The 27,372-nt window shown below is 36.8% G+C and overlaps 1 protein-coding gene across 1 annotated transcript in view; it reads right to left on the bottom strand.

The window, feature by feature from the left end:
- The window catches only part of TET2 (tet methylcytosine dioxygenase 2), a 134,090-nt gene that overhangs the window by 84,745 nt on the left and 21,973 nt on the right, over positions 1-27,372 (bottom strand). Inside the window, exon 2 of the mRNA XM_029234836.1 lies at positions 4,072-4,217. The gene's annotated coding sequence lies outside the window, so the exon portion shown is untranslated. The remainder of the gene's footprint in view (positions 1-4,071; positions 4,218-27,372) is intronic.

The raw sequence follows: 27,372 nt of genomic DNA, 5'->3' as shown, positions 1-27,372 counted from the left end.
AGATCCCACGTGCCACGGAGCGGCTGGGCCCGTGAGCCATGGTCGCTGAGCCTGCGCGTCTGGAGCCTGTGCTCCACAATGGGAGAGGCCACAACAGTGAGAGGCCCGCGTACCGCAAAAAAAAAGAAAATCAGGAAACATCAATAATCACTATAGGTGGGAGAATCTAAGCATATAGAATGACCCTCTTCCAGTTTTACCAATGCTTATTTGACCCTTTCTAAACAACTTAGATCTGTTTCATGAGAGAGGGTAAAAATGTCCACATTAATTAGAAAAACGGCTATAAAACAGTGTGAATGGGCAAATCCAAAACTTCTAACTCTATTCTCCCCAAGCAATCTGGCAAAATACAAATCAGTAATATTTCCTACAGATGGCATGGGGAGCAGGGGATGGGGAGCTGTCAATATGGAGACGTGGAGCTAGTCCAGGTTCTGCCAATAACTAATGACATGAACTTAGGGAAGTCATGTATCATTTCTGGGTACCCTATTTCCTATAATTTCCTATAATGCCAACACTTCATTGGTCAATTTAAAGCTTGAAAACTTTGACATTTCTTCTTAATCTCCTATGTGCTATTAGCAGTTAAATCATCATTTTTCTTTAAAATATATCAAATCTCTCTTCCCTTTTCTGCCTTATCTTTATTATCATAATCCATGTTCTCAACCTCACTCCGAAATTCCTCCAACAACTTCCACCATCTCCCTACTCTTCTCAACTTGTCAAAATAATAATATCGCTAGAGACCTGAATTTACCTTGTTACTTACCTCCTCCAGTTGTTCCTCACCTCCTCCAGTTGTTCCTCAATATGTGTACAATGGCATGTAATAATCTTTAGACTGGCTTTAGGGTTTTATAAAAATTGACCTCACCTATTTTCCCATCTCCTTTCCCACTACTTGCCAACTCTGTACAAGGTTGCCTGCCCTTGCCCCTTTCCTAGTGCACCCCCTGCCCTTAAAGCCAACATCCTTATTTTATTCCATCTCATGCTGTTTCTCCTCCACTTCTGTCACTGGGATGTCATTCCTTATTGTTTATTTGTTTTATGGCTGATGGTGTGAGGCTACATGATTGTGAACTGTATAAAAATAACTTTAGAACTTTTTCTTTGGAGTTTTTTTTTTCTTTCAGCTTCACTGAGGTATAACGACAAATAAAACTAAAATATATAAGGTATACAATATGATGATTTGATATATACACTCTGAAAGAATTCCCCCCATCAAGTTAATTACTGCATCCATCACTTGACACATTTAGGGTTTTTTTTGTTAAATTGTTTTGGTTTTGTTTTTTGGTGAGAACATTTAGGTTGTGCTCTCTTAGCAAATTTTAATTATACAACACAGTATTGTCAACTCTAGTCATCATGTTATATATTAGATTTTCAGACTTTATTCATCTTATAACTGAAGGTTTGTGCCCTTTTACCAACTATCCAAATTCTTCCTCTCCTTCAAGATCCAGACCACAAGCTTCCCCCTTCCTTCATGAAGTCTTCTCTACCTGTTCTAGTCTAGATGGGCCTTGCCATTCTTTGAACTTCCCAAGTTTTTATCTGTATCACTCACTTGGGTACCTGGGTAAATGTTTATTGGTGATACGTGATCAAGCTGTACACGATGTTCTGATTCTCTTTGAATCACTCTTAAAAAACTACTCTAGGGCTTTGTAGTATATTTCTCATCTACCTGAAGTGTAGTATATTGCTCATCTACCTGAAATGTAACTTTATGGTATGCGTGTATTCCTTTTTCATGTTTTTACTTAAAAAATAATTTTACCCTGAGGTCTTTTCTGACTACTCTATCTTCAATTACTAACTCACCACGCCTCCAATTTCCTTTTTCTACCAAAAGTTTTATGCTTAGCACTTCTTGGTATTCTACATACTATGCACTTTTATTTATGTATGTCTCCCACTCTATAAATAAGAGAGACTTTGTTTTCCTCATTAATGCATCCCAGTTCCTAAAGAGTGCCTGGTAGTTGACAGGTGGTCAAGAAATACTTTTGGAATGATTCATTATTAAAAAACTAAAAGCAAGATTAGTAACAGTGATTATTAATAATAAACAAACGCTAATATAAAATTGAGAACTTATTATGTGCTAGGCCCTGCACACATTATCCATATAACATTACATAATTCCATTATTATTTAACTCTGACATATTTTCCTCCTTGCCAAATAAAACAAGGCTTAAAGAGGTTAAATAATGTTCCCAAGAACACACAGAGACATTATTAAAAATGAGCCCCCGGCGTATTTAGTACTGAAAATAAGTCCTTGGCTGAGCTTATCCAACTGTAAAAAACTAAATACAAAATTAGATTATTTTTTGGATATGAGGGAAGAACTCCTTCGGTAGTCACTTGAAAATCTTTTTTTTTTTTTTAATAACAGCTGATATTTTAATTTCCTGTCCTCTTTTCTTGTTAGTAATATATCTTATACTTTTCCCTAAACTTTTACTCTTCCTTACTTACTCACCCTTCACCACCAAGAAGAGAAAATCTTCTGACTAATGTTATGACTTCACTAAAGAGATAACAATTCTATCTTAAAAATGTGTCTCAGTTCTCATGTTAAGGCCAAGTATAGAATGAGTAGCCACAGTCCCCGCAGTGAGAGGTAAAGCAACCACTAAGGCAGGAGGGGAAAAGCAAAGAATGCTTTATTCATAATTACCTAAGATTTTCCAGCATGAGAGGGGAAAGAGGAAGTCTATTTTCAGTGACCATGATTACTCTAAAAACATTAACATGTAAGGGGAAAATTTTCATTCTGAGAGTTACTACTGTGCTGAGATCTCTTTCCCTTACACAGTGACTTAAAATTCCCAGGGCAGAGAGGTAATCTAGGCAGATGCACTTGCCCTATGTCTTGAAAATGGCAACATCCAGAGATCATGGGAGTTTAACTGAGGACACACTGGAAAGGATTTCTCAGCACCAGGTCAGTCTCTAAGAAGTATCAAGTGGCAGAGCGGATACTTATATCCTCAGGCATCTGGAGTGAGGGAAGAGATTACAGCTACACAGGCTTTTTAGAAGATCTGCTATGCTGAATGTATAAACAAGATTCAGTGAAACTAAAGCTAAATTATCTGCTAAAGAGTTATAGGTGGAAAAAAAAAAACAAAAAACCTCATTCTTCCTTTTCTCTAGCTAACCTGCATTTTCTTTTCTACAATGCATCCACAATTTAAACTGGTTTACAGTACAGGCAAAGGTATACATAGTAGAATTCATTCTAGTGTTCATCTTAAATATTTTGGGGAAAAAAGATACATCAGTTCTCTACTTCTATATGTCTATATAAATGATAGTGATGTGATAAAAAAAAAAACCCTTAAAAAAAAACAAAGAAACCCTTTAGGTTGGGACACTCATTAGCAAAACAAATTGATCTTTATTAAGATCAACTATAAGAACATAATGAAAAAAGTGTCTTTCTCTCAGTACCTCTATTTGTATTTTCAGAAAAATCACGTGAAAAAAATCACATAGGCTCTCCTGAGATCTGTCATTCTAAACTTTAGTTCTGTGTTAGTTCTACGAAGCCAAACTGTCATGAAACCCAGCTGCCTAGGTTCAAGAGGTACTCACTTTCAGACCAGCAAATAACCACAGAATAGCACTTTTTTTGGGTCCTCAACAAGATTGAGACAAAGTGGCCATAGGTGACGTAAGAATGGAGAAGAGAAATGCTGTGACAAGTGGTTAGAGACAGCACCTTCCTCCATGCTTATTATTATATTTGAATGGCTCTTATCTCTCTTTTATTAAAATAGCGAACATTAAGAATCTGATGAAAATCTACCTTCTCTTCAGAGGAAAAAAAAAATGTATGTATCAGTACTTAAAAGTCAGCACACAACTTTAGGGGATGCATAGACCTTAAAATCTAAGCCAGGCATCCTAAGCATAGATAATAGAGGTATCTGAGAGAGTACAGAGTAACTTAGCGTTGGAGGCTGTAAGAGAGATTGACCATTAAACTGAGAACAAACCTACACTCGCAAACAAGCACCAACTGTCCCCAGTGTCTTACCAGCAGCTCTATCCCTCACTGCGCCTCCTGGGTCATGGCCTGTTGGCTGCTGCGGAGCCCATCTCCTGCCTCCACCCGTGGTAACTCAACAGGAGCGAGGGCAAGTAGACAATCTTGAGAGGGTCTGCTGCTGAATGGTGGCCAGCCTGGAAAAGATACAGTTTGAATATTTTTAAGTTAGCAAAAAGGAACACAGCATGTACATCTGGTATGAAAGCTATTGCGTAGCATTTAAAGGTTTCAGGTGCCTATAATTGGATATTTCCACTATGCCACTGGCTGTGAAAAATACGGGGCTGGAGGATCTTTCTCAAATCAATGAAAGTCCCAACTGCACCACAGTATTTGTCTAATATTTGTAGAGCAGTTTGCAATATCCAAAGCATCTCTGCTCACATCAGTTTGTGATCACATCTTGACTGTGATAATCAATTAGGTTTGAGACCCACTGGCTTGTATTACTTCACCTGTTGAATATAATAGTTCTCAGCCTTGGTTATAGTTATCACCTTGGGTGTAAAGTTGAGGCCTCACGCTCAGAGATTCTGATTTGTTGGCCTAAAATGAAGCCTTGCTCCCCAGGTGTTTCTAAGGTGCAGCCAGGATAGAGAATCATTAGCATAACTCCTTCTACTTGAGATGTAGCACTAACTTAACTCATAAATAGCAAATGTCTATTCCGAATATACCACATCAGGACAATGTGTTAAGTGCTGTGGGAAAGGTAAAGCATTATAACATGTGACCCTGTGCTCAGGGGCTTTAATTTACCTGGACACATACTTTCAAAAGATCACATAATAAGATAAATACTTTAAAAATATAACCAAAGTAAGCCTTCACTGGTCAAAGATGTAGTGAAAATCTTGAAATAAGAGGAAAAGTTTAATGCATGAGGAAAGGCTTCTTCTGAGTTTTAAGGGCAGGATGAAATTCAGAGAAAGAGAGAGGCATAGAGAGAGACAGCACTGTTTTCAAGAAAAGACACAGCTGCAAGAATATGCAAAGTAAACTGAAGGATACCTAAAAAGCCCATTCTGATGGGAGGGTTACTATAAAGAGCATTAAGAGAATTTGGAGAGGCGGTTTTGACCTGGAATGTAAAGAGTATTGGTAAAATGACAAAAGAGTTGAGCCATTTTCCAAAATATCTGGAAATAGTATCTGAAATAGTACTGGAAGCTGCTGAAGGCTCATGTCCCAAGAGGTCTTAGTAAATTTACTGGGTTCTTAGTAAATGCCAGACACCATGCTAAAGCACTACATATGTTAGCTCATTTAACACAAACATCTGGAGAGGTAATTATTATTATCCCTATTTTACAGAGTCAGAAGGGGGGGTCACTTAATTTTCTCAGTTACATAGCTAGAAATAGTATGCTGAGACTGGGGCATGCCATTGTTTTTTAGCAACATGGCATCATAAAAGTCACGTATTAAGATTTAGGGTTTTTAAAAATCGAGATATAACTCACATACCATAGAATTCATCATTCTGAAGCATATAATTCTGTGGGTTCAGTATATTCAAAAAGTTGTGCCATTATTGCCACTATCAAATTCCAGAACAATTTCATCACTCCTGAAATAATTCCAGTACCCATTAGGAGTCAGTCCTCATTCATCGCTCCTCTACCTAATTGACCTTCTCTCTCTAGGGATTTGCCTATTCTGGATATTTCAGATATATTAAATCATGAAAATTTTGGCTTTTTGTTTCTGATTTCTTTCACTGAGCATAATGTTTCCAAAGTTCATCTATGTCTTAGTGTGTATCAGTACTTCCTTTTTATGTCTAATATCCCACTGTATAGATGTACCACACTCTTATCTATTCATGATAAATATTTGGGTTATTTCTACATTTTGGGTATTATAAATAGTGCTACTATGAACATTCATTTACAAGTCTTTTTCTATTGTGGTAAAATATGTGTAACATAAAATTTACTAATTTAACCATATTTGAAATGTATAACTCTGTGGCCTTAAGCACATTCACACTGTTGTGCAACCATCACAACCATCTCCAGAACTTTTTCATTTTCTGAAACAAAACTCCATACCCATTAAACAACTCCCCATTCTCCCCTCTCCCAAGCCCCTGGCAAACACAATTCTACTTTTGGTCTCTATGAATTTGACATTCGAGGTAGCTCATACAGAATCCTATTTGTTCTTTTGTGACTGGTTTATTTCACCTAGCATAATGTCTTCAAGATTCACCCATGTTGTAACATGTGTCAGAATTTCCTTCCTTTTTAAGGAAGAAGAGTATTCCATTATATGTATATACCACATTTTGGTTTTCCATTTATCTGTTGATAGACATGGGTTGCTTCCACCTTAAGGCTACTGTGAATAATGCTGCTTTGAACACGTGTGTTCATTGTTTATAAGTTTTTATATGGACATGTTTTCAATTCTCTTGGGAGGAAAATTCCTAGGAGTAGAATTGCAAGGTCATATGATAATTCTATGTTTAACCTTTTGAAGACTGCCAAACTGTTTTTACAAAGTCTCTGTGCCATTTTACATTCCCATCAGCAACTGTGTGAGAGTTCCAATCTTTCCACACCCTCATGAACACTTGTTATTGTCTCTTTTTTTAAAGCCATCCTAGTGGGTGTGATGTAGTAGAAGATTTAGGGGTTCTAAATCATTACATATAAGATATTGGCTTGGGACGTCCCTGGTGGTCCAGCGGTAAAGAATCCACCTTACAGGAGATTGGTTCAAGATGGTGGAGTAGAAGGATGTGTGCTCACTTCCTCTTGAGAGAACACTGGAATCACAACTAACTGCTGAACAATCATCGAAAGAAAGACACTGGAACTCACTAAAAAAGATACCCTACATCCAAAGACAAAGGAAAAGCCGCAAAGAGATGGTAGGGGGGCACAATCACAATAAAATCAAATCCCATAACCACTGGGTGGGTGAATCACAAACTGGAGAACACTTATACCACAGAAGTCCACCCACTGGAATGAAAGTTCTGAGCCCCACGTCAGGCTTCCCAACCTGGGGGTCCAGCAACAGGGAGGAACTCCCAGAGAATCAGACTTTGAAACCTAGTGGGATTTGATTGCAGGACTTCGGCAGGACTGGGGGAAACAGAGACTCCACTCCTGGAGGGCACACACAATGTAGTGTGTGCATCAGGACACAGGGGGAAGGAGCAGTGACCCCATGAGACTGAAAAAGGCCTACCTGCCAGTGTTAGAGGGTCTCCTGCACAGGCGGGGGCTGGCTATGGCTCACCGTGGGGACAAGGACACTGGCAGCAGAAGTTCTGGGAAGTACTCCTTGGCATGAGCCCTCCCAGAGTTGCCATTAGCCCCACCAAAGAGCCCAGGTAGGCTCCAGTGTTGGGTTGCCTCAGGCCAAACAACCAGCAGGGAGGGAACCCAGCCCCACCCATCAGCAGACCAGCAGATTAAAGTTTTACGGAGCTCTGCCCAATAGAGCAACACCCAGCTCTACCCACCACCACTCCTCCCATCAAGAAGCTTGCACAAGTGTCTTAAAGATAGCCTCATCCACCAGAGAGCAGACAGCAGAAGCAAGAAGAATGACAATCCTGCAGCTTCTGGGATGAAAACCACATTCACAGAAGGATAGACAAAATGAAAAGACAGAGGACTATGTATCAGATGAAGGAACAAGATAAAACCCCAGAGAATCAATTACATTAAGTGGAGACAGACAACCTTTCAGACAAAGAATTCAGAATAATGAGAGAGAAGATGATCCAGGACCTTGGAAGAAGAATGGGGGCAAAGACTGAGAAGATGCAAGAAATGTTTAAGAAAGACCTAGAAGAATTAAAGAACAAACAAACAAACAGAGATGAACAATTCAATAACTGAAATGAAAAATACACTAGAAGGAATCAATAGCAGAATAACTGAGGCAGAAGAACAGATAAGTAACCTGGAAGACAGAATGGTGGAATTCACTGCTGCAGAACAGAATGAAGAAAAAAGAATGAAAAGAAATGAAGACAGCCTAAGAGACCTCTGGGACAACATTAAACGCACTAACATTTGCATTATAGGGGTCCCAGAAGGAGAAGAGGGAGACAAAGGACCCGAGAAAATATTTGAAGAGATTATAGTAGAAAACTTCCTCCACATGGGAAAGGAAATAGCCACCCAAGTCCAGGAAGCACAGAGAGTCCCAGGAAGGATAAACCAAAGGACAAACATGCCAAGGCACATAGTAATCAAACTGACAAAAATTAAAGACAAAGAAAAATTATTAAAGGGAAAAATGACAAATAACATACAAGGGAACTCCCATAAGGTTAACAGCTGATTTCTCAGCAGAAACTCTACAAGCCACAAGGGAGTGGCATGACATATTTAAAGGGAAGATCCTACAACCAACATTACTCTACTCAGCAAGGATCTCATTCAGATTCAACAAAAAAATCAAAAGCTTTACAGACAAACAAAAGCTAAGAGAATTCAGCACCACCAAACCAGCTTTACAACAAATGCTAAAGGAACTTCTCTAAGTGAGAAACACAAGAGAAGAAAAGGACCTACAAAAACAAACCCAAAACAATTAAGAAAATGGCAATAGGAATATACATATAAATGATAACCTTAAATGTGAATGGATTAAACACTCCAACCAAAAGACACAGACTGGCTGAACTGACACAAAAAGAAGACACATATATATGCTGTCTACAAGAGACCCACTTCAGACCTAGGGACACAAACAGAGTGAAAGTGAGGGTATGGAAAAAGATATTCCATGCAAATGGAAATCAAAAGAAAGCTGGAGTAGCAATACTCATATCAGATAAAATAGACTTTAAAATAAAGAATGTTACAAGAGACAAGGAAGGACACTACATAATGATCAAGGGATTAATCCAAAAAGAAGATATAACAATTATAAATATATATGTGCCCAACATAGGAGCACCTCAATACATAAGGCAACTGCTAACAGCTATAAAAGAGGAAATCAACAGTAACACAATAATAGTGAGGGAATTAACACTTCACTTACACCAACAGACAGATCATCCACAAAGGAAATTAATAAGGAAACATGAGCTTTAAATGACACAACAGACCAGACAGATTTAATTGATACCTATAGGACATTCCATCCAAAAACAGCAGATTACACTTTCTTCTCAAGTGCACATGGAACATTCTCCAGGATAGATCACATCTTGGGTCACAAATCAAGGCTCAGTAAATTTAAGAACACTGAAATCATATCAAGCATCTTTTCCGACCATAATGCTATGAGATTAGAAATAAATTACAGGGAAAAAAACATAAAAAACACAAACACATGGAGGCTAAATAATACATTACTAAATAACCAAGAGATCAATGAAGAAATCAAAGAGAAAATCAAAAAAATACCTAGAGACAAATGACAATGAAAACACGAAGATCCAAAACCTATAGGATGCAGCAAAAGCAGTTCTAAGAGGGAAGTTTATAGCAGTACAATCCTACCTCAAGAAAGACGAAAAATCTCAAATAAACAATCTAACCTTAAACCTAAAGGAACTAGAGAAAGAAGAACAAAACCCAAAGTTAGTAGAGGGAAAGAAATCATAAAGATCAGAACCGAAATAAATGAAATAGAAACAAAGAAAACAATAGCAAAGATCAATAAAACTAAAAGCTGGTTCTTCGAGAAGACAAACAAAATTGATAAACCATTAACCAGAGTCATCAAGAAAAAGAGGGAGAGGACTCAAATCAATAAAATTAGAAATGAAAAAGGAGAAGTTACAGCAAACACTGCAGAAATACAAAGCATCATGAGACTACTACAGGCAACTCTATGCCAATGAAATGGACAACCTGGAAGAAATGGACAAATTCTTAGAAAGGTATAACCTTGCAAGACTGAATCAGGAAGAAATAAATTGAAACTGTGATTTAAAATCTTCCAACAAACAAAAGTCCATGGACCAGATGGCTTCACAGGTGAATTCTATCAAACATTTAGAGAAGAGCTAACACCCATGCTTCTCAAACTCTTCCAAAAAATTGCAGAGGAAGGGACACTCCCAAACTCATTCCACAAGGCCACCATCACCCTGATACCAAAACCAGACAAATATACTACAAAAAAAGAAAATTACAGACCAATATCACTGATGAATATAGATGCAAAAATCCTCAACAAAATACTAGCAAACAGAATCCAACAACACATTAAAGGATCATACACCATGATCAAGTGGGATTTATCCCAGGGATGCAAGGATTCTTCAGTATATGCAAATCAATCAATGTGATACACCATATTAACAAACTGAAGAAAAAAAACAATGTGATCATCTCAATAGATGCAGCAAAGGCTTTAGACAAAACTCAACACCCATTTATGATAAAAACTCTGCAGAAAGTGGGCATAGAGGGAACCTACCTCAACATAATAAAGGCCTTATATGACAAACCTACAGCAAACATCATTCTCAATGGTGAAAAACTGAAACCATTTCCTCCAAAATCAGGAACAAGACAAGGATGTCCACTCTCACCACTATTATTCAACATAATTTTGGAAGTCCTAGGCACGGCAATCAGAGAAGAAAAAGAAATAAAAGGAATACAAATTGGAAAAGAAGAAGTAAAACTGTCACTGTTTGCAGATGACATGACACTATACGTAGAAAATCCTAAAGATGCTACCAGAAAACTACTAGAGCTCATCAATGAATTTGGTAAAGTAGCAGGATACAAAATTAATGCACAGAAATCTCTTGCATTCCTATACATTAACAATGAAAGATAAGAAAGAGAAATTAAGGAAACAATCCCGTTCACCACTGCAACAAAAAGAATAAAATACCTAGGAGTAAACCTACCTAAGGAGGTAAAACACTTGTACTCAGAAAACTGTAAGACACTGATGAAAGAAATCAGAGATGACATAAACAAATGGAGAGATATACCATGTTCTTGGAGTGGAAGAATCAATATTGTGAAAATGACTATATTACCGAAGGCAATCTACAGATTCAATGCAATCCCTATCAAACTACCAATGGCATTTTTTACAGAACTAGAATTAAAAATCTTAAAATTTGTATGGAGACACAAAAGACCCCAAATAGCCAAAGCAATCTTGAGGGAAAAAAAACAGAGCTGGAGGAACCAGACTCCCTGACTTCAGACTATACTACAAAGCTACAGTAATCAAGACAGTATAGTACTGGTACAAAAACAGAAATATATATCAATGGAACTGGATAGAAAGCCCAGAGATAAACCCACACACCTATGGTCAACTAATCTATGACAAAGGAGGCAAGGATATACAATGGAGAAAAGACAGTCTTTTCAATAAGTGGTGCTGGGACAACTGGACAGCTACATGTAAAAGAATGAAATTAGAACAGTCCCTAACACCATACACAAAAATAAACTCAAAATGGATGAAAGACCTAAATGTAAGGCCAAACACTATAAAATCCTTAGAGGAAAACATAGGAAGAACACTCTTTGACATAAATCACAGCAAGATATTTTTTGATCCACCTCCTAGAGTAATGGAAATAAAAATAAAAATAAACAAATGGGACCTAATGAAACTTAAAAGCTTTTGCACAGTAAAGGAAACTATAAACAAGATGAAAAGACAGCCCTCAGAATGGGAGAAAATATTTGCAAGCGAATCAATGGACAAAGGATTAATCTCCAAAATATACAAACAGCTCAGGCAGTTCAATATCATAAAAACAAACAACCCAATCAAAAAATGGGCAGAAGACCTAAATAGACATTTCTCCAAAGAAGACATACAGATGGCCAACAGGCACATGAAAATCAGCTGCTCAACATCACTAATTATTAGAGAAATGTAAATCAAAACTACAATGAGGTATCACCTCACACCAGTTAGAATGGGCATCATCAGAAAATCTACAAACAACAAATGCTGGAGAGGGTGTGGAGAAAAGGGAACCCTCTTGAACTGCTGGTGGGAATGTAAGTTGATACAGCCACTATGGAGAACAGTATGGAGGTTCCTTAAAAAACTAAAAATAGAATTACCATATGACCCAGCAATCCCACTACTGGGCATATACCCAGAGAAAACCAGAGTTTAAAAAGACACATGCAGCCCAGTGTTCATTGCAGCACTATTTACAATAGCCAGGTCATGGAAGCAACCTAAATGCCCATCGACAGACGAATGGATAAAGAAGATGTGGTACATGTATACAACGGAATATTACTCAGCAATAAAAAGAAACGAAATTGGGTCATTTGTAGAAACGTGGATGGACCTAGAGACTGTCATACAGAGTGAAGTAAGAAAGAGAAAAACAAATATTGTATATTAACGCATATGTGTGGAATCTAGAAAAATGGTACAGGTGAACCGGTTTGCATGGCATAAATAGAGACACAGGTGTAGAGAACAAACGTATGGACACCAAGGGGGGAAAGCTGGTGGCGGGGGCTGCGTGTGTCGTGGTGGGATGAATTGGGAGATTGGGATTGACATATATAGACTAATATGTATAAAATCGATAACTAATAAGAACCTCCTGTATAAAAAAAATTAAAAGAGAAGATCTAAAAACTTTAAAAAAAAAAAAAAAAGGAGAAGAATCTGCCTTACAATGCAACGGACGTGGGTTCGATCTCTGGTCAGGGATCTAAGATCCCATGTGCTAGGGGGTAAGTAAGCCCACACCCCACAACCACTGAGCTTGAGCACTTCAACTAGAGCCCGCATGTCGTGAAGTACAGAGCCCATGCGCCACAACTAGAGAAAACCCACACACAGAACTAGAGAGAAGCCCACGCGCTGCAACAAATGATCCTGCATGCCTCAATGAAGAGCCCGTGTGCAGCAACCAAGCCCTGATGCAGCCAAAAAAAATTAAATAAATAAATAATAAATCTTAAAAAAAAAAAAAGATATTGGCTTGCCACAGTTCAGATGTTAAGTGATAAGTCTGAACAAGATGCTGGCAGAGGAAATGAAATAAAATGATCAAGCAAAGAAATATTACTGATTGAGAAATGGGTGGATATTAGTAATACTCTAGATGTAGGGAGAAAAAGAAAGACTCAATTATAGTAATAAAGCTTTGAGCTTGGTTGCCTGGAAGAATGATGGTATTAATCAGAGAAAATTCTATAAAGGAATTTGAAATGACAAAATAAATTTTTGACATCATGTATTTGAGGAATCCATGTACTCCAAATAAATAATTATCAGACAGGTAAAGATCAGGAGGTTAGGGCTGGAGACAAAAAAACCCCTCACAAGATATTTCATTAACATCTTTATTGGAGTATAATTGCTTTTACCTTGTGATTTTAAAAAAGGTCAAAGAAGCATTGGTAAAACTAGAAGAGGGTCATTGTATATCCTTAGATTCCTAAGGCTGGGTTTAGCAACTTATGTACCAAACACTGAGGAAGGAAGCACTTTACTTCCTGTTTTCTGTTTAAAATAGTAATATAAAACCTAAGTGGTTAATGTATTCTTTACACTCAGAGTTTTATCAGAACTTGGTTGGTATGGGATTTTTATCTATACTGTGGGGCATTCAGGACAGCAGTGCCCTTGGCTCAGACTGGTGTGAGCAGGCTTAGTGCAACTGCCCTCTAAAGAAAGACACAAGATGGGGAGTCCTAGAGAAATGCGTGTCATTGCAAGCAGTTATCTGATTGGCTGGGAACCAAGCTGGCAAATTATCAAGGAGAACATGAAGTTCCAGTTTTCTATGCCCCAAAGAGCCCCCTTATAGAAAGAAGCCATCCCAACAAATAGAATGTACACCTGTAAGAGACCACAAGACTCTTGTTAGAACACAGTTCTTCAACGGTCAGTGATCTTGGCTTTGTTCAGTTTTGGAAAGTCTCCAACATGATAACATTCAGGAATCACTACAGTGATGACTCATATGCTTGGGTAGCTCTTTTGAAAGAGAACGTTAATAATACTATTTAGGATGCTATGGTAAGTAGTCTCAAAGAAAATGTAAAACATTATCAGTCTGCTGATACACTGAGTTTTCCCTCTGACCTGATATACTGAGATTATAAAGGAAAAAACAAATCATTTAGAAGGCAAAACAGAATAAACATAAAGGGTAACTGCTGCCAAAGACAGAAGTTAAGGTAAGAGCCAGAAAAACAAAGAAAAAAAAGCAAAAACAAAAAAAGAGAAATTTAAGAATGAAAGCCTATGAACACATTGAAAAGTTTTCACTCCCACACACATATCTACATTTTTAATTGAACGAAATAAACCTCATGGTTAATATCACCATCTTTCTGAGGATAATGTGGTTCCAAGACAGATTTTTTTTTTGTTTCCCTAAATTGAAGCTTATTCTGGTATTTTATCTTCATCAGCTATTCACTGTTTTAAAAGGATAATATCTTTCTTCAATATTTTCCAGAATGTAGATGAAAAAATAACAGTGATAATAAAAATAGCTAAGATTTATTGAATGCATTCTTAGTCATTTAATCTTCAAAATACTTTCAGTCATGTTCCTTAGCACACACTTTGTAGATGGCAGGCCTTCAGAGCCTGTGCTCTTAACTGCCATGCTTCATGGCCTCCAACAGCTTGTAGGAGATTCAATGAAAAATACATTTCATTTTGGTGATAGGTAAATTAATCTGTATTTCAAATCCTAGTAGCCGACACTTTCCTTCAAAAATGGAACAAAACTTTTCTTTACAAACCAGTCACTCTACCTATAAACATGTATACATCAATGCATGCTATGTATCATGCATAGAAATCTTTTTTGGGGGTCTTAAATACATTCTCCTTTCAATAAACGGATATTTCCCTGATCAAGACATTAAATAAATACTTCCATCGTGAACAGGGCACTATGTTTATCCTGCTGGATCTAGGCTGTCTTTTCCCCTTGGTGCTAATCATCTACCATCATTGCACGTCTCTTCAAAGCTTCCCAGCAATAGGTGTTTCCTTGCTGTTGTCACGCCCCCTCAGCTGCTCCCCTGCTTGATGTGATCCTCCTCCAGGTCTAAACGGGGTCAGACTGGAAGTTCACTGAACAGCAGGTTACTGGCCTCAGCAGGATATACCCACAACTCAGTTCTCCTCCCTCTTTCCTCTCCCCACCCCACCATGTCCCAACAAGCGTGCACTCATGCTTACTCTCTCTCTCTGCAAGTAAATGATCCCAACTGTAAGGTGCCCAAAGGGAAATGCTGTTTCAGAATGTCAGCTACTTGGCAGCAATGGCTGTTCTATTAATGCTTAAAAAAAAAACCCAAAAACAAAAAACAGGGACTTCCTTGGTGGCACAGTGGTTAAGAATCCACCTGCCAATGCAGGGGACACTGGTTCGAGCCCTGGTCTGGGGAGATCCCACATGCCGTGGAGCAACTAAGCCCATGGGCCACAACTACCGAGCCCGTGTGCCACAACTACTGAAGCCCACGTGCCTAGAACCTGTGCTCTTCAACAAGAGAAGCCACTGCAATGAGAAGCCCGCGCACTGCAAAGAAGACCCAACACAGCCAAAAATAAAATAAATAAAATAAATTAATTAAAAAGAAAAAAGCAAAACAAAAAAAGAAAACCAAAAACACTACAGGAGTTAAAGCTCTAAGAAGAAAACTAAAGCAAATCCTCACGCATTTTTACTCCCTGCTCTTCCTAACATAAAGTGGTGACTCCAAGGAAAAATTCAGTGAGCGTTTACAGAACAAATTCCACTAAGATAAAAATATATACACCAAACAAGATTGTTTCTAATGAAGTCTTTATAGAACTAAAATTGCCGAACAAAGCTGAAATATTAGACAGTTATAAACTGTTTGACATAGTATTTCTATTGCACAAAGAAATTAAGAACCAAACAGAAATGCAGAGGTACAGGTATAAATTCACTTGGCATTGTGTATAGATTATCAACTTATATACCTTCCAGAAACAAACAAGCAACCGAAGTTATGAGGGAATAGATATTTTGAAAAAATGAGATGGAAATTCCACATTAAAAGAAAATATTGAGTAAAAATCAAGAAGAACAAGCATATATAATTTCTTGCATCTGAAATGCAAACATTTCTATGACACTCTGACACTTGCTAATACTTGGTCAGAAACTGTCAGAAACTGGGCTATAATTAACCAATGGAGGTGTGCCCAATGTCTTAACTCTGAAAAGCCAACAGAGGATATAGTTTATCTTTTATCCACTAAAATAGGAAACATAATTCTTTATAACAGAACTGCCATTCCCAATGTTTAAGCATTTTAGGGATCCCTTCTAGAAATTCTGTGGAGTGGAGGAAAGAAAAGGGGCAGAGAAGAAGAGGTGAAGAAAAATGTGTACACTGATTCTATGGTTCATCTGTTCCTTTTTCTCCACACAAGGAACTTTAGGTTTTGGCGACGGAATTTCTAGTTGACTGCAGGACAATATTTCTATTAGGAGCTAGGCTTTGAGCTGAATCTCAGAAGAAACTTCTCACCCATCACTCTCATAAACCCACAAGCAAACTAAGGAAGTCAGAAGGTAGAAGAGATAACCAATGTACAAATCCATCTCAGGTTCTAATTCTGCCACTAATCCTCCATAACTCATGATCTTGAGCCAACCAATCACTTAAGGAAACTGAGGTTTGAGAAGTCTATAAAATGTTGAATTGTATTATCTCTGTTTCAAACCAGCTTTAAGGTGTTATGATTCTATGACTTAGATCTATCATCTAGTTTGATACAGATAGAATACATGTATAAAAAAAGAGGTATTACACAATGAATAAGGTATAAAAACATGAGCAAAATTACATTGGTAGGATTATCCCAATTTAAATACCCTCATATAGTATTAAAACTTTATAATGGGGACTTCCCTGCTGGCGCAGTGGTTAAGACTCCAAGTTCCCAATGCAGAGAGCCCGGGTTCGATCCCTGGTCAGGGAACTAGATCCCACATGCATGCCACAACTAAGGAGCCCGAGAGCCACAACTAAGGAGCCTGCCTGCCACAATTCAGACCCAGCACAACCAAATAAATAAATTTAAAAAAATCAACTTTATAATGAATAATCCTCAAATTGTAATAGACAAATACAAACTCATAATCACAATGCTTACTGATTCCCCCCAAAATTATTTTACAATGTATATCTATTCCTTTAGATTTGGTAATTTCATATTATAAACTGATGTAACAGACTTTTCAGAGTAATGAGGCTACTACCATGGTTCATTTAGACTGAATTGCTAACTATATTCATTTATAATAGCCATAGGTTGAGGATCGATAACTTGGTAGACTGTGAAAGCTTCATTAAAAAAAAAAAAAAAAAAAACTGCTTCAAATCAATAACATTAACCCAGATATTTTAAAAATGAGTTCATTTTCTTTACATTTTAGGAAAATTATTAGGTGTATATTAACCCCACCTTCCCATTTCTTTAAGACAGATGGGAAGTAAAAGAATGAATTTTTAATCATTAATTATTATATAAATTATTCATAGCCCAAAGAATATCTTCATGCACGGATGCTATTAGTCATATGAGCTAAGGCTTAATGCCATTATGTTAGTAACATTAATACAAACACCAAAGGATCAGTGAGAAAATTTCTAATGCTTGATGAGACAGCAAACTGTATAAAATGAAATTTTATACTATATTATAAAACTGCCAACATTTGCTATATCACTATTTTTAAAAAGCAACACTACTTCACCTAAAATACTGTCTACATTTTTCATCCTAAAAATGTTAACAAGGAAATTTCATTAAACCTTATTTCCAATAAAAAGGCAAAGGAAAATGACTAGAAAACTCCACAAATTTCCCAAAGTTTCTAATTTTATTGTTTTCCTTAAAATAGAAAAATATATGAAAAAGATTTCAGAATACGTAGGAAAACTCCAGTTCTATTTACCTAGATTGTTAAAAGCAAGTTATGCATTTTACAAAATTGGAAGTGTCATTAACATGACATAAAATACTTCTATCTAAGGTACTCTTAAAAACAATTTAGTAAACATCGTTAAGACAAATAAATGATGATTCTCTGGCTATACACATGAATGATAATCAAAATATTTAACAGCTGGCATGTCAAAGCATGGGTAATAGTGCTGGAGAAGGGTCTAAGAGGCCACCTATTTTAGCTGCAGGACTGTGGGGAGGTTCAGGGAGTCATGGCAAGGGAGCCAAGGAGTCGCAGGGCAGCAGAATTCCCCCGCTAACTTGGAAATATTTCAGTAAACTTCAGCAGAGCCACACTCATGTATACCTCCTGTGTATAACTTCTGGTTATTCGCACGATTCCTAAATAAGGGATTATTTTTTTTTAAGCTTTTAAGCAATTGTTAAAAGTCTGCAAATCACAACAGTGTAAATCAACTATACTTCAATAAAATAAATTTTTAAAAAAATCTTTGCAAATCTTCTACTTGCTACTAAAGAAAATGTAACTATTAACTTTGGCAGTAGCTAGAAAGAAACATCATGGGGGAAATTTGATGGAAGAAATGAAAAATGAAAGACGAAAGGGTCTTTTTTTAATTTTCAAAACTTTATGCGAAAATTATATAAAATATTTTTGTGACATTGAAGTTATTTAAAAATTAAAGTATGAGGTTAAACTTTCAAGTAATGACCACGATGACAATGTAAATACATTTCTCCCCTAAATAAATAAAACATTTAGTATAAACAGCTGTATACCCAATCACACTTAAGACTGGAGAGTCATATAAATAAATGAGAAAGCCAAATAGATATTTTAATAACAAAATTTTGATATAATATTTTCATAAAATTATCATTTTCAAATTAAACTGGATTTTCAAATATTTCCTGGAGATAGCAAACACCTATTGCTGCTTATAAGTTAATTTCTTAAGAACAAGAATATCATAATGTTGAAGAAATGGCTGCATTATTAAAAAATATTTGATGCCATATTCCAGAGATGTAAAAGGTGGTCTAGTCTACATAGAACTGCATATTAAAAAAAAAAATGTTTTAAATCATTTTTTATTTGCTAGATCTTCTAGATGGAATATACAAATCTAAAGAGAGCAGGAATTTATTGTTGTTGTTGACTGTCCTCTTGTTGAAGGGATTAAAGTTGCCAAGCAACCCCTGTGTTGCAGAAACCAAAATAAAAAAGGAGTCAGTTGTCAACTACCAGTTCTTCTAAAACAGAAGATTGCAAGCAGGTAACCATTATTTTGCTATAATGTTTGGTCATACATTTTTAATCATATGACAAAGTAAAAATCATCAAAAAACTCCCAAGGAAAAAAACTCCTCTAAAAGCATATTAATTGTGACTAAATTGAGAGTTTATAAAATCACCATTATCACCATTTTAAAATCATCATTGAGCAAAGTGGAGTTTGGAAAAAAAGGAGCCACTGACCCTGCCTTTAGAGAAGAATGTTTGAGAAAAGCCCTTGGTGCCAAGTTGACTCAGCTTCACAGGCCATGGAAATCAACACTGAATGTCTTGATTCTTCATTGACTCTGAGTGGATGAAAAGCTAAATGAAAACTGGAGCATTAACTTCTTATACTTGGAGACGTGAAAGTGTCATTTCTAAGAAAGCTCAATTGTCAGCTGACCAGAAAGGCATAACTACTCCAACCTCCAAGAATGAGTCAGTAAACGAAGAGAAGGGAAACAAACAAATGAGCACCATTAGTGTATGCATATTATTTCAGCTCAGTAGCCATTACAAGCCAGATACTCTACATGCTAGAAAAACCTCCTTCCTTTTGAGAAAGATGAGTAATACTGAAGAAACTAATAGTGGGATAAACTTAACCAGGCCTCACTAGGAATGCAGCTGCTTTACAGAACCTCACTGTAGACAGACTTATAGTGGGAGGTCAATCCTCTCTCCAACTGTCACTAAAATGACTTAGCACTCCAGGTTTATGCCAGGTCAGTGTACACAGGTCATCTCCAGAGCCATGAATGAAGTCATGCGTTATCAGAAAGCAGGTCAGAGGTGACATAAATCACCTAACTGTAACAGCTGACTAAAAATAACTTTCCATTACAAGCACTCGTTTCCTAAATGAGAGGATAGATATCCTTCATTTTCTGAGGAGTGATGAGGGGGAAATCCTCACATAAAACCAAACAAGGCTTTTTCATCTTCAGTACTCACAGAAAAGGCATGGAGTCTGTAGGTACCTGAATTTGGCTTGTAGCCTTTGATCTATCATGGGCACTGAATGAAGGCAAATGAATCTCGCCCACTGATGGCCTTCTGAACAACTACGATCCCCTCCCTCACCTTTTTTATGAAGGACTGGTGCTACCTGTTCATTGCAAATAAGGTTGTGATTCAATTAAGAAGATTAGGTTATTTTCTCAACCTCCAGTGTCAATAGAGGACTTGAATAGAAACACTGTAGGTACCCGTAAGAAAAACGAAAAATATTTTTACTGCCTAGTTTATTTTCTTTTTATAAATTTAAGGTTTTTTTTTTTTTTAGGCTGCTTTTCATTTTTAAAATTAAACTTTTTTTTTTAGAGCAGATTTTGGCTCACTCTAAAATTTAGCAGAAAGAACAGTGAGTTGTCATATACTTCTGTCCATACACATGTATAACTTCTCCCACTATGAACATCCCTTTCTCGGGTGGTGCATTTGTTACAGCTGATGAACCTATACTGACTGACACATCATTATCACCAAGTCCACAGCTGACATTAGCGTTCACTCTTGATGTTGTACATTCTATGAGTTTTGGCAGATGTACTACAATGACATGTATCCACCATTGTAGTATATTAGAGAATAGTTTCACTACCCTAAAAACCAAACCCTCTGTATTCTGCCTATTTATCCTTCCTATCCCCTAATCCCTGGAAAAACTAATCTTTTTACTGTCTGCATAGTTTCACCTTTTCCAGAATGTCATACAATTGGAATCAAAGAGTACGGACCCTTACAGGACAGATTATTTCTCTTAGCAATATGCATTTAAGGTTCCTTTATATCTTTTCATGGCTTGATACCTTACTTCTTTTTAGTGTTAAATAATATTCCATTGCATGCTACAGTATATTTACCCATTTACCTACTGAAGGGCATCTTGGTTGCTACCAAGTTTTAGCAATTATGAAGAAAGCTACTATAAACATTGTGTGCAGGTTTTTGTGTGGACATAAGTTTTCAACTTCTTTGGGTAAATACCCAAGAGTGCAATCACTGGATTGTATGGTAAGAGTACATTTAGTTTTGTAACTGCCAAACTATCTTCCAAAGTGGCTGTACCTTTTTGCATTCCACCATCAATGAATGAAGAATTTCTTTTGCTCCAAAACCTCACCAGCATTTGATGTTGTCAGCATTCGAGATTTTGGCCATTCTAATAGGTGTGTAGGGTAATCTCATTAATTAATTTGCAATTCCCTAATGACATATCATTTTGAACATCTTTTCATATGCTACTCACCCTCTGTGTATCTTCTTTGATGATGTGTCAGTTCAGGCCTTTTGCCCAATTTTTAAACAGGTTGTTCATTTCTTTTATTGTTTTAACAGTTTGAAGAGTTCTTTGTACATTTTGGATAATAGTCCTTTATCAATGTGTCCTTTGCAAATATTTTCTCCCAGTCTGTGGCTTGTATTCTCATTCTCTTGACATAGCCTTTAGCAGAACAGAAGTTTTCAATTTTTTTTTTTTTTTTTTTTTTTTTTTTTTGGCCATGCTGCTCAGCTTGTGGAATCTTAGCTCCCCAACCAGGGATCAAACCCAGGCCTTCGGCAGTGAAATCGCAGAGTCCTAACCACCAGACTGTCAGGGAATTCTCAGGAATTTTTAATTTTAATGAAGTACAGCTTAAAAATTATTTCTTTCATGAATCATGTCTTTGGTATTACATCTAAAGAGTCATCATAAATAAATAAATAAATAAATAAAATAAATAGTCACCACCATACCCAATGTCACCTAGGTTTTCTTCTATGTTATCTTCCAGGAGTTTTACAGTTTTGCATTTTACATTTAGGTCTATGATCCATTTTCAGTTAATTTTTGCAAAGAGTGTAAGGTCTATGTCTAGATCTGTTTTGTTGCATATAGATGTCCAGTTGTTTCAGCACCATTTGTTGAAAAGATTGTCTTTGCTCCATTGTATTGCCTTTAGCCTTTGTCAATTGACTATATTTGTATGGGTCTATTTCTGAGCTCTCTATTCTGTTCTATTGATCTGTCTAACCTTTCAATAATCCCACATTGTTGTAGCTTTACAGTAAGATTTGAAGTCAGGTGTGTCAATCCTCCAACTCTGTTCTTCTCCAAATATTGTGTTTGAATATTAGGTCTTCTGTCTCTCCATATAAATTTTAGAATCCATTTGTTGATATTCACAAAATCACTTGCTCAGATTTTGACTTTGTGCTGGATCTATAGATCGAATTGGGAAGAACTGACTTGACAATACTGAGTCCTCCTATCCATGAACATGAGCTATCTCTCCATTTACTTAAGTTATATTTTGATGTCCTTCATCAGAGTTTTATAGTTTTCCTCATATATCTTTTAAATACTTACATAGTTTGTAAACTTTTTTTGTATACTGTATGTATTTTATTAGATTTATACCCAAGTATCTCATTTTGAGAGGTACTAATGTAAATGGTGATGTTTTCAATTTCAGATTCCACTTGTTAATTGCTGTTATATAGGAAAGTGACTGACTTTTTTTCTACCACTTTTATTGAGATAACTGACATACAGTACTGTGTAAGTTTAAGGTGTACAGCATGATTTGATTTACATACATCATGAAGTGGTAATCACAATAAATTTAGTGAACATCAATCATCTCATATAGATACAAAATTAAAGAAATAGAAAAAATAATTAGCATTACTCAACATTACTAATTATTAGAGAAATGCAAATCAAAACCACAATGAGGTATCACCTCACACTGGTCAAAATGGCTATCATCTAAAAGTCTACAAAAATTAAAAAAAGTCTACAAATAATAAATGCTGGTGTGAGTGTGGGGAAAAGGGGACCCTCCTACACTCTTGGTAGGAATGTAAATTGGTGCAGCCACTATGGAAAACAGTATTGAGTTTCCTTACAAAACTAAAAATAGAGCTACCATATGATCCAGCAACCCCACTCTTTTTCTCTCCCATTGCGGAGCACAGGCTCCGGATGCGCAGGCTCAGCGGCCACGGCTCACGGGCCCAGCCGCTCCGCGGCATGTGGGATCTTCCCATACCAGGGCACGAACCCGTGTCCCCTGCATCGGCAGGCGGACTCTCAACCACTGTGCCACCCGGAAGGCCCTGGCAACCCCACTCTTGAGCATATATCCTGAAAACATGAAAACTCAAATTCGAAGATACATGTACCCCAATGTTCATAGCAGTAATATTTACAATAGCCAAGACATAGAAACTACCCAAGTGCCCATCAACAGACGTTTGGTTTAATAAGATGTGGTATGTGTATGTGTGTGTGTGTGTGTGTGTGTGTGTGTGTGTGTGAGAGTGTGTGTGTGTGTGTGTGTTCCACACATAATGGAATATTACTCTGCCATTAAGGGGAAAGAAAGAGAGGAATAAATTAGTAGTATGGGATTAACAGATACAAACTACTATACATAAAATAGATAAGCAACAAGGATTTGCTGTACAGCACAGGGAACAATACTCAATATCTTATAATAACCTACAATGGAAAATAATCTAAAAAATATATATATATATGGCTTCCCTGGTGGTGTGGTGGTTGGGAATCTGCCTGCCAATGCAGGGGACACAGGTTCCAGCCCTGGTCCGGGAAGATCCCACATGTCACAGAGCAACTAAGCCTGTGTACCACAACTACTGAGCCTGTGCTCTAGAGCCCATGAGCCACAACTACTGAGCCCGCGTGCCACAACTACTGAAGCCTGTGCGCCTAGAGCCCATGCTCTGTGAATAGAGAAGCCACTGCAACAAGAAGCCCACACACTGCAACGAAGAGTAGCCCCCACTCACCGCAACAAAGAGTAGTGCCTGTTCACAACTAGAGAAAGCCCATGCGCAGCAACGAAGACCCAATACAGTCAAAAATAAATAAATAAAATAAATATAAAAAAAGAATGTTAAAAATATATATAGAGATATATATATAGATAGATAGATGAATCACTTAGCTATATACCTGAAACTAACACATTATTGCAAATCAACTACATTTCAATTTAAAAATATTTTTCTTGTGATGAGAATCCTTAGGATTTGCTCTCCTAACAACTTTCATATATATCATATGGCAGTGTTAATTACATTTACCACATTGTACACTACATCCCTAGTACTTATTTATTCTATAACTGGAAGTTTGTACCTTTTGACTGCTTCATCCAACTTCCCTCCCCCCATCTCCCAGCACTGGTAACCACAAATCTGATTTTTTTCTGTGAGTTTGTTGTTTGTCTGTTTTTGAAGTATAACTGACCTACAACACTACGTTAGTTCCTATTCCATAACACAGTGATTTGATATTTCTGTGCCTTTCAAACTGAGCACAATAAGTCTAGTTAAAACATATCACCATACAATGACTATATTCCCCACACTGTATATTTCATACCCATGATTCATTTTGCAACTGAAGTTTGTACCTCTTAATCTCCCTCACATATTTCAGAAAGTGATTGACCTTTGTACATTAACCTTGTACCCTGCAACCTTGCTACAACTGCTTATGAGGTGCAGGAGTTTTGTTTTTTTTTTTTTTTTGGTCAATTATTTCAGATTTTCTGAAGAAGATCATGGAATTTCATGCCTTCTGAGAACAAAGTTTTATTTCTTCCTTTTCAATCAGGATACCTTTCATTTCCTTTCCCTGACTTATTGCATTAGCTAGAACTTCCAGTACTATGTTGTAAAGCAGTAGAGATGACATCCTTGCCTTATTCCTGATCTGAGTGAGAAAACTTTGTGTCTCTCACCATTACGTGTTGATATTAGCTGTAAGGTTTTTTTTACATGTTCTCTAGCAAGTTGAATAAGTTCCCCTCCATTCCTATTTTGCTAAATTTTTATCACAAATGGATGTTGGATGTTGTCAAATGCTTTTCTGCATCTATTGATATGATGATGTGGTGTTTCTTCTTTAGCCTGTTAATGTGGTCAATTACATTAATTGATTTTTGAATGCTGAACCAGCCTGGCATACCTGGCATAAATCCCATTTGGTTGTGATAATTCTTTTTAGACATTGTGGGATATGATTTGCTAATATTTTGTTGAGGATTTCTGGATCAATATTCATGAGAGATCCTGGTCTATGGTTTTCATTTCTTGTTATATCTTTGTCTAGTTTTGGTACTAGAGTAATGCTGACCTCAAAGAATGAGTTGGAAAGTATTCTCTCTGCTTCTGTTCTCTGACAGAGATTATAGAGAATTGATATAATTTCTTCCTTAAATGTTTGGTAGAATTCATCAGTGAACCCATAAGAAAGGCCTGGTGTTTTCTGTTTTGGAAAATTATTAATTATTGATTTAATTTATTTAATGAATTAGGCCTATTCCGATTATTTAATACTTCTTGTGTGAATTTTGGCAGATTGTGTCTTTCAAGGAATTGGTTGTTTTCATCGAGGTTACCAAATTTGTGGGCACAGAATTGTTTACAGTATTCTTTTGTTATCTTTTTAATGTCCATGACATCTGTAGTGCTGTCTCCTCTCTTGATTTCCTGTTTTCAATTTCATTGATTTCTCCTCTAATTTTTATTTATTTTCTTCTGCTTACTTTGGATTTAATTTGCTCTTCACTGCCTAGTTTCCTGAGATGAAAGCTTAGCTTATTGATTTTAGATTTTTCATTTCCAATTTATGTATTCAATGCTATAAAGTTCCCTCTAAGCATTGTATTCACTGATTTTCCACACATTTTTATAAGTTGTATTTTCATTTACTTCAAAATATTTTTATATTTCCCTTGGGATTCCTTCCTTGACCTATGCGTCATTTAGAAGTATGTTAAATCTCCAAGTGTTTGGGGGATTTTTCAATGGTCTTCTGTTATTGATTTCTAGTTTAATTCCCTTGTGTTCTGAGAGCAGATATTATATGAGTTCTACTATTTTAAACTTGCTAAGGTATTTTTTATGGTCCAGAATATGGTCTATCTTGGTGAATGTTCCATGAGAGCTTGAAAAGAACATGTAATCTGCTACTGTGGGATGAAATAGTCTATAGATGTCAATTATATCCAGTTGATTGATGGTGTTGTTGAGTTCAACTATGTTCTTACTGATTTTCTGCTTGCTGGAGCTGTCCATTTTTGATAGAGGATTGTGAAATTCTCCAACTATAATAGGAGATTCATCTTTTCTTTTTGCAGTTCTACTAGTCTTTGCCTCACTTATTTTGACACTGTTGTTAGATGCATGCACATTAAAGATTATATATTCTCTTGGAGTGTTGACCTCTTTACCATTATGCAATGCCCTTTTTAAGTCTGATAGATTTCTTTGCTCTGCAGTCAGCTCTGTTTGAAATTATTATAGTTACTCCAACTTTTTCTTTTTTTAACAAGTATATTTTATTTTTTATTTTTTTATTTCTTTTTTTTTATTTTTGGCTGCATCAGGTCTTAGTTGCGGCACGTGGGATCTTTGTTGCAGCACGTGGGATCTTTGTTCCAGCAGGCAGGATCTTTCGTTGCGGTGTGTGAGCTTTTCATTGCAGTGCGTGGGCTCTTCACTGCAGTGCGCAACCTCTCTCTAGTTGTGGCGTATGGGCCCCAGGGCGCGTGGACTCTGTAGTTTGTGGCACGTGGGCTCTCCAGTTGAGGCATGTGGGCTCAGTAGTTGTGGCGTGTGGGCATAGTCACCCCGCAGCATGTGGGATCTTAGTTCACCAACCAGGGATCAAACCCGCATCCCCTCCATTGGAAGGTGGGCTCTTAACCACTGGACAACTAGGGAAGTCCCTCCAGCTTTTCTTTTGATTAGTGTTAGAATGACAAATCTTTTTCTATCCCTTTACTCTTAATCACTATGAGTCTTTATATATATTTAAAGTGGGTATCTTGTAGACAATATAGAGTTGGATCTTGTTTTTCGATCCACTCTGATGATCTCTGTTTTTTAATTGAATTTAGACCATTGGTATTTAAGGTGATTATTGATATAGTTGAATTGATATCTGCCATACTTATTATTGTTTTCTAATTGTAGACTTTGCTTTTTCTTCCTATTTTTGTCTTCCACACTTTTTCTTTCTTTTGTGGTTTTCATTGAGCTTTTTATGTTTCCTTTTTCTCTCCTTAACATAT

Source organism: Monodon monoceros, unplaced genomic scaffold, assembly GCF_005190385.1.
Source record: "Monodon monoceros isolate NGI ecotype Baffin Bay Population unplaced genomic scaffold, NGI_Narwhal_1 Super_Scaffold_20, whole genome shotgun sequence".
NCBI lineage: Eukaryota > Metazoa > Chordata > Mammalia > Artiodactyla > Monodontidae > Monodon > Monodon monoceros.
This window is presented reverse-complemented; position numbering and strand designations above follow the sequence as displayed.